The 18394-nt window shown below is 47.5% G+C and overlaps 1 long non-coding RNA gene across 1 annotated transcript in view; it reads left to right on the forward strand.

Annotated features, from left to right (window-relative positions):
- LOC104877167 overlaps positions 1-3662 on the forward strand; it is a 6157-nt gene extending 2495 nt beyond the window's left edge. The window contains exons 2-3 of the long non-coding RNA XR_784531.2: positions 1049-1094; positions 3537-3662. This is a non-coding gene — a long non-coding RNA (uncharacterized LOC104877167). The remainder of the gene's footprint in view (positions 1-1048; positions 1095-3536) is intronic.
- The last annotated feature ends 14732 nt before the right edge of the window (positions 3663-18394 follow it).

Here is an 18394-nt window from a genome sequence, read left to right on the forward strand (position 1 = left end):
AAAAAAAAAAAAAAAAAAAAAAAAAAAATCACAGCCTGAGGGTTGAGGGACCCTGGAGGGAGACAGCAGAACCGGATGTCTGTCCTCTGTCCTCTGCCCACTTGCCAGCTTTCAAGCTCTTTATTGGTCCTGTGGATACTTCTGGTTACTGCATTTGGTGAGTGGAGAAGAAAAGAGACCCATTTGGGCCCAGAGCTCTTTAAAACCAAGTCACCAGCTGGCCTGGAGCAGGGCAGTTCCGGTTGCACAGGAACCAGGCAAGCGAAGCTTCCTCCAGACATAAAAGTTCCCTTCACTCTGGACTCCAACCTCCCAAGAACCACGAAGGAGTTGGGGACCGGGGCCTGTTGGTGATAGTGAGTGACTGCCATGTGGAGCCCTTGGGAGGGGACTGTGCCAGCTCCATTATGGTTACAGCCCTGGGCTTGGCATTCAGGCTGGCTCCCTGGTGAGTTGGGGTGGCCGCATGCCAGGGGTGCTGGGGAGGCAGCATCGTGGGGGAAAAGAGGGAGAAAGGGCAGAGGGAAGAGAGAATTCTGGCTCCAGAGTATGCTGCTTTGGTTTTTAAAGAAAGGATAAAAGGATGCTGTGCAAGGAGAAAAAGAAGAATAGAAGGACAGAAAGAGAGACAAGGAAGAATGAGAGAAGAGAGACAGGAAGGGACAGGGTAGGGACCGGGAATAACCAGGACTGTGTGGAAAGGGTGGCATGCCTCAGAGATATGGGAACAGCCCAGGGTTCAGCAAAGGCTCTGAACTTGGCCTCCGAGCTCGAAGGCCAGGCTCCTCCATACCGTGATCCAAAGTGATCAGGAGACTGGAGGTGGGTTGTGAGGACAGAGGCTCTGGAGACCTGTAACAATACAGGGACAGCAGACACTGAGGGTGAAGCCCCATGTGGAGAGGAACCAGAAGGCAGAGGACCTTGGTACCCAGAGCCAAATCCTGACTCCACCACTTGGGAACAGAACTTCAATTCCTTATACCTCTGCTTCCTCTCATGGAAAAGAAGGTAATGATTGTTCCCATTTCATGGTCTCTTTCTGCAGCTCCAGTGAGGTGATCCAGAAAGCTCAGAAACAGGCCCAGCATCAGGTGAGCACTTAGATAATTCTCTATTAACAAATTCTCCACATTTCTGAGGATGTCAAGTGCCCATCTAAAAACTGCCTTTCCTGGTTTGCTTTGCAGTCAGGGTAGCCCCTGAAATGTTACAGGTTTATTGTGTGGGGCTTCCAAGAAATCTCTTTAAATAGTGCTGACTCTTCTCTCAAGATCATCTCTTTCTTTCCTCCTTCATGATGAAAATGTGGACATAATGATTTGGGCTGTGGCAGCCATTTTGAAGCCCTTGAGGTAACTTTAAAGATGGACACCATGTTCTGAATGTGTTAAGACAGCAAGGGAGAAGAATCCTGGGACACAGGCCACATTGTGGGACTACCAGTCCAGCCTTGGACCTCCTATCTCCACGAATCCTTTGAGAGAAAAACAAATCCCTAACTTGTTTAAACTCCTGTAGCTGCAGGTTGCTGTTAACTAATTCTACTAGGCAGAGATTGAATAGGTAAATAGGTTTTAGACAAGTTAGAGATATGCAGACTGATAGATCCAAAATGAGTGGCTTGTGGACAGTGTGTGTGCTGGAGACATGTTTGAGAGACAGGTCTCAGAGGTCCTGTGACCTGTCCTCTGGTCCACATTATCTATCAGTGAGTCCAAGTCAGCAGGTGATTCTATTATTATTATTGTCTTCATCAAAGCAATGAGAACAGAGATGTTCTAGATGCCAGCACTGGACACAGCTCCTGGGAATCAAAATCCTGCTGTCTGGAAAGGAGGGAAGCCCTTACACCAACTACCAGAGCCAGGACTGCTTATCAGCAGCCTACAGCCACATGGGTGGACACCGATATCACCTGCATGGGCTGATGCAAGCTTTTAAGGATGACACTCAGCTTCCTTGTCTACACAGTGGCCCCAAAGACCCTCAAATGGCCACTGCTATGTCAGGGTAAGCAGAAGGAGGCTGAGGGGTGACTCTTATCCCTAGACCTCCCTATGTCCCCTATGGCTGGCATAGGTCTTGACCCTGGGGTGGAGTATGCCCTGCCTTGCCAATGAAGTCCAGGGTGCAGTGGGCATTCTGGCCTCCTCATGCTCCGGCTGGTTCCCTCTGGCTATGAGATGGTGAATTTTAGATGTCAACTCAACTGGATTAAGAGAGAGCCAGAAACCCAGTAAGGCATTGTTCCCAGGCATATCTGTGAGGCTGGATCCTGAAGAGCTCAGCCTTCCATTCAGTGGACTTGGTGGGAACATCCACCCGACGCAAGGTGGGGTGCACCGTTCAAAGGACTGAAGGCTCAGATACAACAACAAGGCAAAGGAAAGGTGAACTCTTGCCCACTTCCTTTCCTGGAACTGAGACCTCCTTCTTCTGCCTTTGGGCTCAGGACTCCAAGCTCTTTGGCCTTTGCACTTGGGGTCCTACACCAGCATCCTCCAGGGTTCCCAGGCCTTCAGCCTTGGACTGAGAGCTCTACAGCTGGCTGCCCCAATTCTGGGGCCTTTGTACTTGGACTGAACCATACCACCAACTTCTCTGGTTCCCAAGCTGCAGAAGTCATGGGACTTCTCAGCCTCCATAGTTGCATAAACCTAATAAATCCCTCTCATATATACCCATATCTGTTCTTCTATGTATGTCTATTTTTATGGGTCCCATTGGCTCTGTCTCTGGAGAACCCTGACCAGAACAGGGTGGATGGGGCTCTCTCTCCAAGGAAGTTGGGAGGGGCTACTTCCTTCTGGGGAGAAGGAGCAGGCTGCTTTCTTACTGTTCCCAAATCTCAGCTCTTTAAAATGGACAAGAAGAAAAGACCCAGGGCTAGGACAGACCCCAAGAGGCTACACACAGTGAGCCTCCTGTCAGGGTGTGCCAAGGCCAGACTGCACATGCCTGCTTCAAGGAAAGACACCATATCTGCTTGAGTCTATGGTTGACCCAATATAACTAAAAGCCTCCATCCATTTATTGCAAATTTGTATGCATCTGCCACATACCAAGCATTCACTACATGTGGCTTTTCTTGCTGGCACTGAGAACCCACAGAATGGCTGAGATACATACACAAGGAGGGTCTTCAAAATAAACCTACAACAATGGCACCAGAATTGGCACAGGCTTAGAATCTCTCCTACCCTTCCTAGGGAAATGGGTGGAGTAACTAGGATAGAAAAATGAAGATCCAAATCTATGGCAAAAGTCAGTGAGGAAGAATACCGACAAACCCCCAAATGCAAGTGGGTGAGGAAAAATCCCAATCCCCAGGAAGGGCTGCACGGTATCAGAGGAAGCAAAGACAAAGCCTAGGAACTCCTGGGGACTGTGAGAACCACAGAAGCTCAAAACCATGACTGGGCCAAAGCTGGGAGTGACCTCAGCAAGCCCTGGATGGTGTTAAGGACACCCTGGGCCAGCCTAGACCTGGTAACTGCTGAAACTAACAGTGGGTTTCTGGGTTTTTTTTTCAGGACAGCAGTGCACACGAAGGAGAAAATACAAACTGAGACTTCAGATGGAGGAAGGCTGGGACAAGGAGAGCAAAGGAGAGGGGAGTCTTAGAACTTTGCACTGTTGCATATGGAAGCCACCAGCTACGGATGGCCACTCACATGGAAGTTCAATAAATTACTTTTTTTTTTTTGGTACTGGGGAGTGAACTTGGGTTCTTGAGTTGCGAGGCAGGTGCTGGACTAATTTACTTTTAAAATCGAGTTCTGTAGTTGCACTCACCACCTTCCAGTTGCTCAGTAGTCCCCTGGATAGTATGGGGCTGCCATACAATGGAAGCCATATTGGACAGTGCAGCAAAGAACACCTCTGTTGTCCATTTGACTGTGTTTGCCCTCAAAGAGGAGGGGCAAGCAGCGGTCTCTGAAAGTGAGGGGCCGTGTTTTGTATCACTTCAAGGGAAGAGTAAAAAAACAAGGTCTTGAGCAGAAAGCCAGAAGGACACCACACCGTGCCCATTTTCCCTACCCAAGAATCAGGCACAACTCACAGCACGGGGACACAAAGTCTCAGCCAAATTCCCCTACAGAAAGGAAAAGAAAACTAAAGTGTTATCAGACCTTAGAGCAGCAATTTCTCATGCGAAACAAAAAATTTAAATCAATAAATTAAAGCTAGGGCTGGGGATGTAGCTCAGTCGCATCACATCTGCCTGGCAAGAGCAAGGTCCTGAGTTCAATTCCTGGTACCGGAAATTAATTAATTAATTAAAGCAGTCCCAGGAAAGAAAAAAAATGAGTGAAGGATTTTATATCCACACAAACCGAGTTTAGTACAAAGGCTACAGATGAACTTCTAAACATATAAGAAGTTCTCATGAATCCCTCCAAAGGAATCTACAAAAACTCAAGGTAACATCAAAATGATTAGTGTGACATCTACCAAGACCAGTTCTAAGTGTATTTAGTACAAGTGGAGTATCCCTTACCAAAATGCTCAGGACTGGAAGTGCTTCGGCTGTCAGAATCTTTTCAGATTTTAGAATATTGGCACTTAATGAGATATCGAGATGAGTCCAAATATAAAATTCATTTGTTTCATTTATACTTTATATAATAGCCTGTTTCATATTAATCTTGAACATATAGCCAAGTTAATTTCACAGAATACTTTTAGTGTGCTATATTTGACTGTGACTTGTCCCATGAGGTAAGGTGTGGAGTTTTCCACTTGTGGAATTATGTTGACTCAAAAACTTCTGGATTTTGGAACATTTCAAATTAGGGGTTTGGAATTAGAGATGCTCAACCCATATATATAGATAAACATATACTTCCTTTACAAGCATATTTTAGGTTTAAGTAAATATATATAAATATGGTCAAATTATCAAAACAGAGGAGACCGTAAAGAATATTTCAAAACTAAACCAAGCTCGCTAATGACAGGCACTGATCAGAGTAAAGGGTGCAGCAAGGAAAGAGTACAGGTGACCTTGAACAGGCAGCTGTTACCCCAGCTGGAAAAGGGGAAGGAAAACTTTCGTTCCTTATCCTATGGGTCATGAAAATGTGGTCTGTACTCTGACTATCAAGCTCCACTATTCCAAAACTTAGAAAAAGCTTTGGCTTACGCCTCTGAGAGCTGAGGAGGCGAGCAGTTGAGGCTAAGGTGTAAGCTGGAAAGGGAAGGAGCTCCCAAGCCTCTGGAGTCTGCACTGCTCCGCAGAAAGGGGTATCCCAGGATGCACCTGAGCCCGGGCTGTGGAGAAGGCCCCAGCCAGGCTGCTCCCCAAACGCACCAGGCAAGGTGTTAGGAGTGTGGACCCCTCAGGGACCTTGTGCTGCTCCAGACACAAAGTGAGCTAGGGGCAACCTGGGGATGAAAAGGGCAAAGACCCACTGATGGGCAGCATTTCAGAGGCTGGAAGAGAGAGATCAGCTAGGGTGGTGGTCATTTTTGGAGGTCTATACCTAGCAGCTATAGGGTTAAGTAGCTCCCACAGGACCAGAGGAGCCAAATCTAGTTTCCTGGAGACCTCAAAGAGCCATCTCAGTTGGGTGTGTGGTGCACATCAATAATTCTAGGCCTGTGGGAGGCCGAGGCAGGAAAAGCACAAGTTCAAGCACACTCTAAGCAATGTAGTGACTTAGAGAGAATTTGTCTTAAAATCTTAAAAAGTGCTGGGGATGTAGCTCAGTGAGAAGGCCCTGGGTTCAATCTGCCATACTGAAAGAAAATAAAGAAAGAATGAGGAGAAAGAGAGAGAAAAGGAGGGAGGAAGAAGAAAAGAGAGACAAAGGAAAAAGAGAGAGAGAAGGAAGGAAAGAGAATGGGAAAGAGCTATCCTTCTTCCTTCCCCAGTAGGAGGGGATGTGACTGTCTTATGAACCAGCCAAGTCACACTGACCAAGGCACACTCAAGACCTTCGCAGAAGCTGGGTTCCCACCCTCAGGAGCACAGGTACTCCAAGAGCCTCCAGCACTGAGCTGGTCTGTGACACCTCGACCATCACTGTGGCTGTGTCCCTGATTCCCTCTCCGAGCAACTCTGCTCTCCATTTGTCAATTTTAAGTGATAATTTCTATTCAATCTGATACATATTATAAGAATATAAACAAATGCCTCTCCCCCTATCGGCACCATAATCACTTTCTTTTATAGCTATCATTTATTACAGGACGACAGATGGCCAGTTTGCGGAATTCCAAAGAGGCTACCCGCCAGCCAGTCACCTGGGAACACGGGTGCATTTACATTTCTCCAAAACAGATGGGAGAGGGAGTGGGGGAGGAGGAAAATTCCTGTCAAAACTTTGGTGCTTCCCAAAATGCGTTTCTTTTGCCTTTCCCTCTGTCCCCCTGCCTTTCTCACAGATGGTACTTTGCCCCTCGTGCTCATACCACACCTCCTCATGTCCTCCCACTCATGCATGTCCCACCAGTGGTAACTGAAACCACCAATATGGCGGCCTGGATGGGTGGAGACTGGGTGAGCTCTTAGCAGGCCACGTTTAGGGGACTTCCAGCCTCGCTTCCTGTCTTACCACTTAGGATTGGGACTGAGGTAGAGGCCAGAGAAGGGTAGGACAGGAGTCATTTCACAGACAGATACTGGAGTTTGCATTTTCCACAAAACTGCAGAGCAGTGGTTCTCAGCCCTGGTACGTATGGCGTCACCTGAGGAAGTTTTAAGAAATATTAATGCCAGAGCCCCACCCAGATGATTACATCAGAAAGCCTGGCAAGGTGTTCATCTGCAGTTGGGATCCCACTGTGCCAGAAACAGAGGAAAAAAAAAAAAGAGATAGTACCAAGGCAAAAACTGAAGAAGCAATAGAGATGAGGAACTACTGTGTGCCAGGAGTGGTAAGGGCTACAAAGTTGGATCTCAGTGATACAAGATCCTTGCTCCCGTCCCAGGAGTCAGTAAAATGCAGAGAGTAAGTTCAGGGTGAGATGGGAGAGAGCCCACTGGTGGGGTCTCAGGGATGTCTCCCTACAAGATGATGGCATCCTGAGTGAAGGAAGCAGAGAAATAAGAGAATACCTGTGTGACCCTGAAGTAAGGAATGATTTCCCTAGACACAAGGAGTAGGAGCCATACAGCAAATGATTGATATATTTGCCTACATTGCAATCAAGATCCTTTGTCACAGTGAGAATGAAAGGAAAGCCACAAACAAGGAAATACTTGTAACACGGGTAACTAATGATAGAGGATTAATATGCAGAAAACGCAAAGAAGAATATGAATTAACTGGAAAAAAACACAGCCCAGTCAACACGTGGGCAAAGGACATGGGAAAGAAACAAACACTGAAGGAAACAAGAAAAGACCCGTGAGCATAAAAGAGAAAAAAACCTTAAATCAACAGTGATCTGTGAAATGCAAACTACAGCCATGAGAAGACATCATGCTATACCCACTTACTTGGCAGAACGGGTCTGACATCATCAAGTGTGCTGATCATATAGAGGGTGGTGGGTGTGTAAGCTGGTAGGACCACATCGGGAAAGCCATTGTGTGGCGCCCGCTAAGGCTGATCGCTTGCACGCTGTACCACCCAGCCCTTTTAATCTCTGTACATACAGGGAAAAAAATTTGCATATGTGCCCAGAGATGCACATAAGATTCTTCATAGCAACATTGTTCATAATGGCAAAATACTAGAAGCAACACGAAAGTTCACTGACAGCAACACGGACAAATAAATATTGGCAAAATCAAACAGTGAAAGCCAATACGATTGTAAAACCAGACAATAGCCACAAGCATCAACAGGGATAAAGTGCACCACAGTGTTGAAGGAGAACAACGAATTACAGGAGAATACATTAACCAGACTTCTGGCACGTAAAATTCAAAACCAGGCATGATTAAGTCATGTATTATTCAGGGCTACACTCAGATGAGGTAAAACTGTGAAGTCAAAGAACACAGAACACAAACTCCCATGGTTCTCAGAGGCCATGAGAATGCCATACATATGGTGGGCAGTGATCAAAGATAGTTCTTAAACTGAGTAGTGGGTCCATTCTATTATCACTCCCTCAATACTTATATGTATGGTCTATCTCATAAGAAAAAGTATTTAAACAAAACAAGAGAAATGTTACATGCCAAAGCTCCTACTATAAATATTGCTCTTTATTCAGATTAGACAAGAAAATCACCTGGTTTGGTCTCTTTTTCTTCCATCTTTTTTTCTTCCTCTTTTTCATCCATCTTTCCTTAGCTCATGGAAATGTCCTCGGGGACTGGTATCCAACATAGTAGACACTATAGCTGATTTCCAGCTGAGGCCAGGCTCTGGGGTTTGGAAGAGTCCATGCCCCGCAGATCCGTCTGGACTGGGTGTGCATCAGCCAGAGGGTCAATACGAACCTGTCTTCCAACCATCCTGGGTCAGGCCTGGGAGAATCAGTGGCCAGAGCCTGCCTGGAGCACATAGCCAGCTAGTGCGGAGCAGGACAAATGATCCATCAAGGTAGCCACTAAAATAAACATCAAGAAGAGACAGGTACATGGCACTGCACTTGTGTGTTGGGAGCATTGCATGTGTTGATAGCTGGGATGTTGGCAATGGGGACTACACATGATATTCTTATTTCTTGGGATCTGTTGCAGTTTATATGTAGATGTCCCTCAAGAGCCTCATGTGGTCAGAGGCCCGGCTTTTGGGAAGGTGATCGGATTATGGGGCTGTGATAGCTAAACATAATGTTAGGAGGTGGATCTGTCCTGCAAAGGCAGGTCATTCGGCGCATGATCTAGAAGGGCACATGACCCCTCCGGCTCCTCCCTCTGCTCTCTGTCTGCTGGCTGCCATGACATGAACAGCTTTTCTGGGGCCATTTCCCTCTGCCACGCGTTCTGTCCTGGAGCCCTGACCATGTCCTGTGCTGTGAGGCAAAATAAACATTTCTACCTTTAATGGTGGGCGTTAGGTATTTTGTCACTGCAACGAGCAAAGTGATGGAGAAGTAGGTCTGACTTCAGACCTCTCACTGTTTCCTCTCCCTCGGCTAACTGGAAACTCCCAACAGGCTCCTGAGTGTCATTAGAAAATGAGACCGTATTTTAACCATCATTTGCTAAAAAAGCTGAGACACAAATGGAGTGACTTTTCTACATCACCACATGACTGGTTAGTAACAGAGAACTTCCCACAAGATGGGCTCCTCTCCTCTCCCGGAGGCCTCTGGCTGGCAGGAGGGTGACGCCTAGTACAAGGTTACTGCTGCCTGGTGGGTGGAGGGAACCAACCTCAGTTCCAGCTGACTGAGGGAGAGGAAGACTCATGTACTGAGGGTCCTCTTCTGGGACTGTCCAAGTCCCCAAACGCCAGCTGATGCCAGTGACAGACAAAGAGAAGTGAAACCTAGGGAGCAATTTCTTCCAGTGCTGTTTAGACATAAGACCAAATCTCTCACTGTGAAATGTGCAGCGTCACCAACAGATGGCACCAGCATTGTCAGAGGCAAAAACCTCTTGTTGAGGCTCCATTCACATCACCTAGCAGCCTTGGCCCCGAGATGCATGATGATGGTTAGCCTTTAAGAAGCACTGGCGCTCTCACCAGCCTCCGGTCTAAGTCAAGGCTCCACAAACTGCAGCCTGCAGGCAAACGTAGTCCTCTGCCTGCTGGTGTGGCCCACGTTCCACTGGACCCAGCCACATCATCCAGGGATCCTTTCCCTTTGGGCCTTGGCAGTGCCGACCAGGTAGCTGTGACAGAGACTGGCTGGAAAAATCTGAAATATTTGCTGTCTAGCTCTTCCCAGAAAGTTTACTGACTCCTGTTTTAAGCACTCGGCACTCTTCGTCTCCCTTAACCCACACTGTATTCCTAAAAGTAATACTGTTAGCCCCATTAAACAGGAGAAAGAACTGGGGCCACCGAGGTAAAAAGAGCTCGTAACTCAACGTCTCAATGCTGCCGATCCCAGGCCAAAATCTGGGATCTCCACAACCTTGCTGGGTGGGAATTCTCGCCCTGATAAGATTGAAAAATTTAGCAAATAGAAATAAAGGACATCCCAGTTCAATTGGAATTTTAGATAGACAACAAATAGTGTTGTGGTGTATTCTCACGTGATGTTTCAGACACGCATACGCTGAAGAACTATTCACGGCCTACTCACCCTCAGATGGAACTAGACACCCTGTATTTTAAGCGGCAGTCCTCCTGAGGACGAAGGCGGACTCAGCACGGAGAGAAGTCACGGAGGACCCCAGAAGAAGCCAGTGTCCCTGGGTCTCTTCCCACAACCTGATCCCTTCCTGGAGGTGGGACATGGGTCCCCCCATGCATCTTGATCCCATCATCCCACCATGAGCTCTCAGAGATCTCAGGACCCTAAGATGGTCAGGATATTTAGGCCTAAGCATCCAGGAGCAGGGGGAAGGCCTTGGGGGCAATGCACTCATCCCTTTTCTCCAGTCCAAGGCCAAGAGTCCATCTTTTCCCCTGAGGACCTCAGATGTCCTCCTCTTCTCTCTTCCCCCTTCCTTGAAATTGCATAGGAGTTTAATAGAGGGGGAAATATGGCAAACCAGAGCTACAGCAATCCAGACCAGAGGCCTGGGGCAAGGGTGGGGGAGAGAGCAGTATGAGAGGTGAGGGATGGGAGAGGGCCACCTAATTTTAATGGACTGAGACATAAATGCAACATGATTCACTTTGAACAGGCCACCTGGATTAGATGGAAGTTAATTAGAACAATCCTACATTTCTCAGCATTTAAAACTTCTTAAGTCTCACTTGGGGAAGGGTGCGGCAGGACTTTTTATTACTCTTAGATGGTGTTCAGAAGGCCCATAAATACATCTCCTCTTCCTGTGATCCCATTAATCTTGCCGCCTCTCCTGCTCCTCTCTGCCAACAATCAGATCCCAGTAAACAACCTCAACTGAAATTTGCAACTGTCAGATAAACATTAAAAATGCTTCTCTTGTCCTTTCCCATTGATAGTCCCATTAATATTGTAATGGAACAAAAAGTTATGAAAATGAATGCATGCTGGTTTTGGAAATGAATGATGCCGGCCGATCCTGGGCTATAGACACACATGCATATGGATGGGCTTGGAGGAGCAGGAATGCTGCCTGCATCCATAGGAGGCTGTGTGCCCACCGGACCAGCCACAGGCAGGCCAGGGACCAAGGACACCATGCGCAAGTCTGGGGACACATGGGCACACCCATTGCAGGGCAGGCAGGGCTCACACACGGCATAAAGGAAATCCATCCCAGAGAGGATCGCTGACACACCCTCACCCCCAGCCTCATGCAGAGTAAAATATTACCCCCTTTTCTGTTTTATCGTAGCTTCTCTCCTTGCTTATCTTCTGGCAGTCAGTGGCTGGATCCTCCAGAGATAGCGAGATACCCCGAGTGATAAGGCTCTCTTGACATTCCCTCCTCATTTATTTTCCATGCAGGGACCTTTTTAATACACATGCGTACTTTTGTGTGTGTGTTTATCTTTCTGATGAATGAGGCCTTAAAAAGTGGAAGGTATTATGCATGGGATCTTTATAGCACAAACTTTCTAAGTGTGTTAGGTCAAACAGGAAATGAGTACGGGTTTTATGCATATTTAAATTTGCTAGGAAAGAAGACCCTGAAACAACAACAGCCACAACAAAAAGCCTTTGACCATTTCTCCCTTCATGGGTTTGTACGACCATGAGCTCAGACCTCGTCAAGTGGACAAGGACCACTTTTGGTTGGAGTTATATAGCCCAGCGCTGGGAACACAGAGGCGCAAAGGCAGAAGGAGAGGACTGGGGGAAAGAGGGGAAAGGGAAGAGAGAAACATCCATTCTGCCCCTCCTCTGTGGGGCAGCTTGGCTCCATCTGTCAGCCAGAGCCAGGCAGGCTGTGACGCTACCTCTGGGAAAGCCAGGCAGAAGGTAGAGCTGGCGGGGAGCAGGAGGGGCCGTGGGGAAGGGCTTGCTGTCTCAGGTATTCACACTCCTTTTCCTCACACTTTTGTGTCACAGTGGTAAGTGTCACATCAGCGTTTCCCCTTGAAGGCTGGACAGATTCCACCGAGAACAAAATCCCCACAGACCTTGCTCAATCTTTTCCCGGCTAGCTCTGGCCCTCACTTCAGCCTGCTTTGTTGCAGCCTCTTTGGGCCGCCTGGGGGACCTCCCTGACCCCTGAATGCCCTACATCCCTCTCTGCCCAAGCCCCTATGCATCCCTCCACGCTCTAAGCATCATCGTGGCAGTGCCTGGCTCCCAGCACAAGTCGGTAATTATTTGCTAACTGACGGATGGAGTCACCATTTAAAGGGTTATGAGCACTCTCTGGCCTAACTTACCTATTCAATATCATTTCAGTATATGGAAGTACGATGTGTGTGTGTGTGTGTGTGTGTGTGTGTGTGTGTGTGTGTGCGCATAGAGAGAGAGAGAGAGAGAGAGAGATAAAAAGAATACAGAAAACAAGACATGAACAAGACCTGAAGGAGGAAAGAGAAACTGGGAACAGTGGGTAGAGACTGCTGGCTTCTGGAGGGTGCATAACATGGCTGTGTGGGCAGCAGGCTTCATCACAGCCTTTGAGTTGTGGAGACATTGATGCTACAGTGTACCTGGGCAGTTCTAGCAGGAATTAGGGGCACCATGAATGACTGCCAGATGCTGTTCTGTGCTAGTTTCTGTTCTACGTACTTCATGTATGGTAATCTATTTAAGCCTCACAACAACCTTTTGGACTTTATTATCTGCATTTTATGGACAAACAAACCTAGTCTTAGAGCGATTCAAGGAACTGCCCTGGTAACGAGGCATATAACCGCCAAGACAACCTAACTCCAGGATCCACACATTCTCCTGAGCTAGACGATTGCTTTAACCTCTCTTTAATGCTAAAAGAAAGGTGCAGAGAGGCTGAGTCTTGTCCCAGATACACAGCTGACAAACGAAAATGGTGATACTTTAACCCAAGTTCTTTTGTGCTTAGCTCTGGGCAGCAATAGACATCCAGGAGTTTTGGGTTCCTCAGGAAGGACCTTTCCTCTTGATTTGCAAATCACCTGATGCATCAAGAACCCACATTTTGCCCCTAATGTTCAGCTGGGACCGAGTCTAGGAACCCATAGTGACTAAAGGGAACCATATTTCTATTTAGTGCACTGGTTCTCAATAGTGGCTATACTTAAAATCACCCAGGGTGCTTTATAAAATATCGATGCTGGAGTCTTTGTGTCAGATGAATAAGTGAGAATATCTGTGGAACAATGGTATGCTAGAAAAGCCACCCAGATGAACTTAATATATAATCAAGACCGAGAACTACTGCCTTAGCTAGTCCCAGTCACACAGAGGACGGAGATGATGCTGTGAAATGCTTCTCCACTTTCTCTGTTACACAAACTCTGCCCTAGGAGGCCCCAGGACTCTCTTCTTCCTCGTTTTCTCTTTGTCCTCTTATCTTACCCAAGCCACCCTATCTATCATCTCCCATGAGAGCTCCTGGATCTTCATAGAGTGGACTCTCACAGCAGGAGATAAGTTTAACACTTGGTCCTTAGGGTGAAGCAACCACTCTCTCTTGCTAACACGGACAGGCGAGGGTGATCAGGTACGATGAGTTCTAAGAGGAGAAAACACCATCCTGCTACACTTGCAAACTGTAAAATTCCATTGAGGGAAAGCCAAAGCAACATGAGCAAAGACAAGACCATCCAGGGCTGGAAGGCCTTCGCCTCCTCTCTTTCATGTTACTACCTATCACATCAGACTGCAACACCTAGTGCCATGACTCAGTGGGCATAATCCACCAGCTCCTTTCTTCTGGCCCACGCCCTCAGTGCTCTTCACTGTGTGATGATGCTGGTCCCCTCCCCGCAGGGGGGACATTTCCATACTATCCACAAAAGCCTATTTATTACTCGAGCAGAAATTTTAAAACACAGTTATCTTTAATATAAAGTGGCAAGTGCCGTGGTTTGGATGTCATTTGTCCCCCAAGTGTTGATGTGTTGGAGACTTCATCCTTGGTTGTGGCCATGCTGAGGTGGTAGAAACTTTGAGAGGCGGAGCCTAGGTCTTTGGGGACACTGCACTATGCTGGGAAGGGATTAATATGGCTCTTGCAGGACCCCAGTTGGAAAAGACTAAGACCAGCCCCTCCCACTGTGACATCCTGTCTCTCCATGCCATTTCTCCCTTTGACTTGGAGCCCTGTAACAGCGGCCACTCCTTTGCAGGTTGTCTCTCACAGAGCTACCTCCCCTCCCTTTTCCCAGCATACTAAATTCTAAAAGAAGCTGCACCTACATGATTAAGGTGTTAACTGCTAAATAATCATTAGATTTACCTAACCCAGAACACACTGTGACCTTCAGATTATATCACGACGTGTAAGATGATGCTTAACTTGCAGACCAGCAACATGTTTGTCTAAAGAGCTGGCCCCAGGAGGCTGAGGTTGATCGCAATGTTCCAGACAAAGGGGAGGAAAAGACATGGGCTCTGGGTGACAAAGACCCTGCTCAGCATGTAGAGTCAGCCTGCATCTCCTTCCCCTCCCTCTAAAAGCCCTCCTTATGGCTGAATTCCCCAGTATGGTATTTTTGCAGGGAGGACAACAGCTCTCCCCACCTTCTCCAGGTGCTGGCCCTTGAGCAAACCTGATTCCCTCCCCAGCAACTCGCTTTCCCTAAGTATTAGCTTTGAGCAGTAAGCAAGCAGACTTGGGTCTGCCAATGTACTCATGATACGAGTAGCTAGCAGGGCCCTCTCCAGAGGCCAAATCAACGAGGCGGCTCAATCTTGGACTTTCACCCTCCAAAACTGTAAGCTAAACAGAATTGTTTCTTTATACATTATCCAGTCTCAGGTATTTTATTACAGAAATAGAAACAGACTAATACAGCAAGCATGGGGATGTTTCAGAGATTTACAGAAACAATTCAAAAGGTATTTTCTGAGTCTTTATCTGGGGTCAGACAATATAATAGAAGAGAGGGGTAGATCTGTGTCCCAATACGTATCCCGGGCAGCAGTTACTCTCAGGCACTTGGTAGCTGTCAGAGACCATGAGGCTTTTCCATATAAACCAGCCCCTTGGAGAGCAAGGACTGTGACAAGACAGCAGCCACATTTATGTTTCTGGTATGGATGATGTAGGAAAAAATAGTTTTTCTATATCGTCGACACTTCTGACCCCAAGATGTGCTTCTTCATATCAAGCAATTTGCCAAGTAAAGAATATCCTATATAATTTCACAAAATTCTGATACTAACTACCCAGAGGTAGCACGAATCTCACAGTTAGGGGCTTGGGCCCACAAGCCTGCTCTCACTTCAGATGCCAACGATCGCAAGTAGCCCACACTCAAGATGCCTGCATTTCTGTTTAATGGGTTTCCATGACCCCTTTCTTGTGTTCAGTAATTTACTAAACAGCTGATAGAACTAAGGGAAATGCTTTACTCAGCCCCAGTTTGTTATAAAGGCTCCAACTCAGGAGTAGCCAAGCGGAAGAGATGCACAGGGCTAGGTGTGGAGGGAGAGGTGCAGAGTTCCTGTGCCCTCTCCTAACATACCACCCTCCCAACAGCTCAAAGTGTTCCCCAGCACATGCTCCCTGAACCTTTTGTTTGAGGGTTTAGGGGAGGCGCCAGTGATCGATTGGCGCACTCACAGGGTTCCCCGGAAAAACGGAGACGTCTAGTGATGTCTGGAGTGCAGCAGGAGGAGGGGCTGACGTCCCTGTGCCAGCCTTCATGGCTGCAGAGAACTCAGAGAGCCACTGAGGCCCTTTTGAGAATTCGTTCATGGAGAGTTCATTTACGTCGCAAGGGTCTAAGAGAAAAACACATGGGGCAGGCACTAAGACTAAGGTGTCCAGGAAAGAGCAGTTTGGGGTGCAGACGACCAAGCAGCTTTGGTGAGGGCTGCACTAGGCAGGCTTGGTTCAAAGTTAGTGCCTGCAGAATCAGTTGTCTTTGCCCTGTGTGACTCCAGGAAGCAGTTCCATGCTCCTCCCAAATATCCAAAAGGACAGGCAACAGGCTGAAGAATGTTTCCGCACTTCAACAAGGATCAAAATCTAAGCTAAAGAAGCATCGATGGGTGACTAAGGGAATTTCCCACCCAGGCACATTTGAGCAGGCATTAGTTTGCTTGGGCTACAATAACAAAGTCACACAAACGGTGCGGCTTAAATGATAGGAATTTCTTCTCTCACAATTACAGAGGCTGGAAGTCGAAAATCGAGTGTGGACAGGATGTGTTCACGCTGACTTCTGTAGAGACGATCTTCAGGCATCCCTTGACTGGTCCTAATCCTTTCTTCCCTTTTCACTTGGCCCTCTCTCCCGTGTCTGTGTCTGTCTCTCCTCTTCATATTGGATTAGGAATCACCCTTATTTAGTACTACTTCAACTTTATTACACCTGCAAAGGCCCTATTTCCAAATGAGGTCACACTCACAGACAACTGTTGTCCCAGGACAACTTGGGAGATGAGAGGTGTTACGGTTTGAGTGTGTCCCCCAAAGGTTCATGTGTGGAGGCTTAGTTCCCACTATGGTGGCAGGGAAGTAGTGGGACTTCTAAGAGGTGAGGTCTAGAGGGAGATCCTTAGGTCTCTGGGGGGTTCCACCCTCAGAAGGGATTAGGGTAGCTGTGTAGCTGTTGGGGAGAGAGCAAGAGACAGACGGACAGACAGACAGACAGACAGGGCCAGAAAGAGACAGAGAGAGCAAAGGGAGAGGAAGAGAGGAGAGGAGAAGAGAGGAGAGACTGTTATGAGACTGAAACTTTTTGTCTGAACCCCTGCATCACTCTGGCTTCCTGTTTCTGGCTGTGATGTCTAACCCCTACATACGCTTCTGTCATTGAACACCAGGGCCTCGCAAGAGTCTGTTCCATGCTAATTAAACTCTCAGCCTCTAAAACTGTGAGTTAAATAAGCCCTTGCTCTTTATAAAGTAAGCCTGCCTCAAGTATTTTGTTACTGTAATGAAAAGTGGGCTAATAAAGGCAAAGAAGACCTTGTCAGTTTGGGCAAAGTCAGCTCCTAAAGCCTCAGCCTGGAAGAACTCTGCTCCCTCCACCCGATGCCACCTTTTTCCCCTGTGGGCAAAGCCTTTACCAACGGGGCCTACACCAGGACCTCAGTGTTCCTCTTAGAGCCAAAGCCATCCTGATCACACAGAGGTGAGTGAAGCCCTAAAGCTTTCTCTCAACTGTAAAGTACACTGTCAGGCCCACAGCACGTGATCATTGTGAGCCTTACTGTGGGGGCGCTCAGGGACCTGGTCAGAATCCTGGATCCCTGTGTCCAGTTGTGAAGCCTCAGACAAATGACCAAACCTCTCCGGGCCTCAGCTTCCTCCTCCAGAAGGGGCACCTCACAGCATTTCTATCAGGGTGAAATGGAAGGATAAATTGAAGTTTCACAGAGAAGAATGTGGGGTAAGGTAGGTGTGGCTCTGTCCCCAACAGTGTCCGCCGAGGCACCCGGCCCATCTCTCTGCTTCATCGGCTCAAAACATAAAATAGCCCAGGAACGGAAAAAACCTCAGAGATGATGGACCCAATTTTATCCTCTATCACCAGAGGGGAAAGGAAGACAAATAAAAGGACCATTTAAACTTATATCCTCTGTGTTAATTTTCAGTTAACTGCTGAACTGACTAAATTCTTTTCTTTTCTTAAGGACTTTCATAAATTCCATCATTAATAAAATCAGACAGTCAATTAGAATGAAAGTCTGATTGGTAGCTGATCGTTTCCTTGATACCTTTCTCTTCCCTCATCCTTTGCAGACTCCTGGATTTCCAGGGCTTTTCCCTGCTGATGTTCCATTTCCCGTTTCCCCTTCTCCACCCTTCTTGTCTCTCAGAGCCCCTAACAAAAGCCAGGGAAGAACACAGGCTGATTTCATTAACCTCTGTCATTGCTTAAATCTCTCTCTTAATTAACATGAGTTAATATGATTAATCAAAATAATGAGACAAACCTATTAAATTAGGGGGCTCAAATGACAGAACTCAGCAGGAGCAGAGAAGGCAAGAGGCCAGGCGGGGGCAGCAAGTCGAGAGAGGAAGAGGGCAGGGGGCCAGGTGGCAGGCCCAGTGGGCCTGGGCAGGGGGAGGATAGAGGCAAACATGCACAGTGGCTTGTAGAAATTGCCTTGGAGGACATATTCAAGCACTGCATTAATCCTGGCTAGTTATGACGGGTGCCCATGGTTGTCAGGGGCCTCCTGGGCTCCTTAGCCATCCCCAGCTTCTGGATCCTCAGTACCCTCATGGGGTGTTATCCAGCCCCTAAGTTTGTCTCCTCCCTCCCGAGGCCAGACTCTGGGAAACAGCTGCTTCTCCTAGGACACCCCAGCCATGCAC

This window comes from Fukomys damarensis, unplaced genomic scaffold (assembly GCF_012274545.1).
Source record: "Fukomys damarensis isolate Sample0158 unplaced genomic scaffold, DMR_v1.0_HiC HiC_scaffold_21, whole genome shotgun sequence".
NCBI lineage: Eukaryota > Metazoa > Chordata > Mammalia > Rodentia > Bathyergidae > Fukomys > Fukomys damarensis.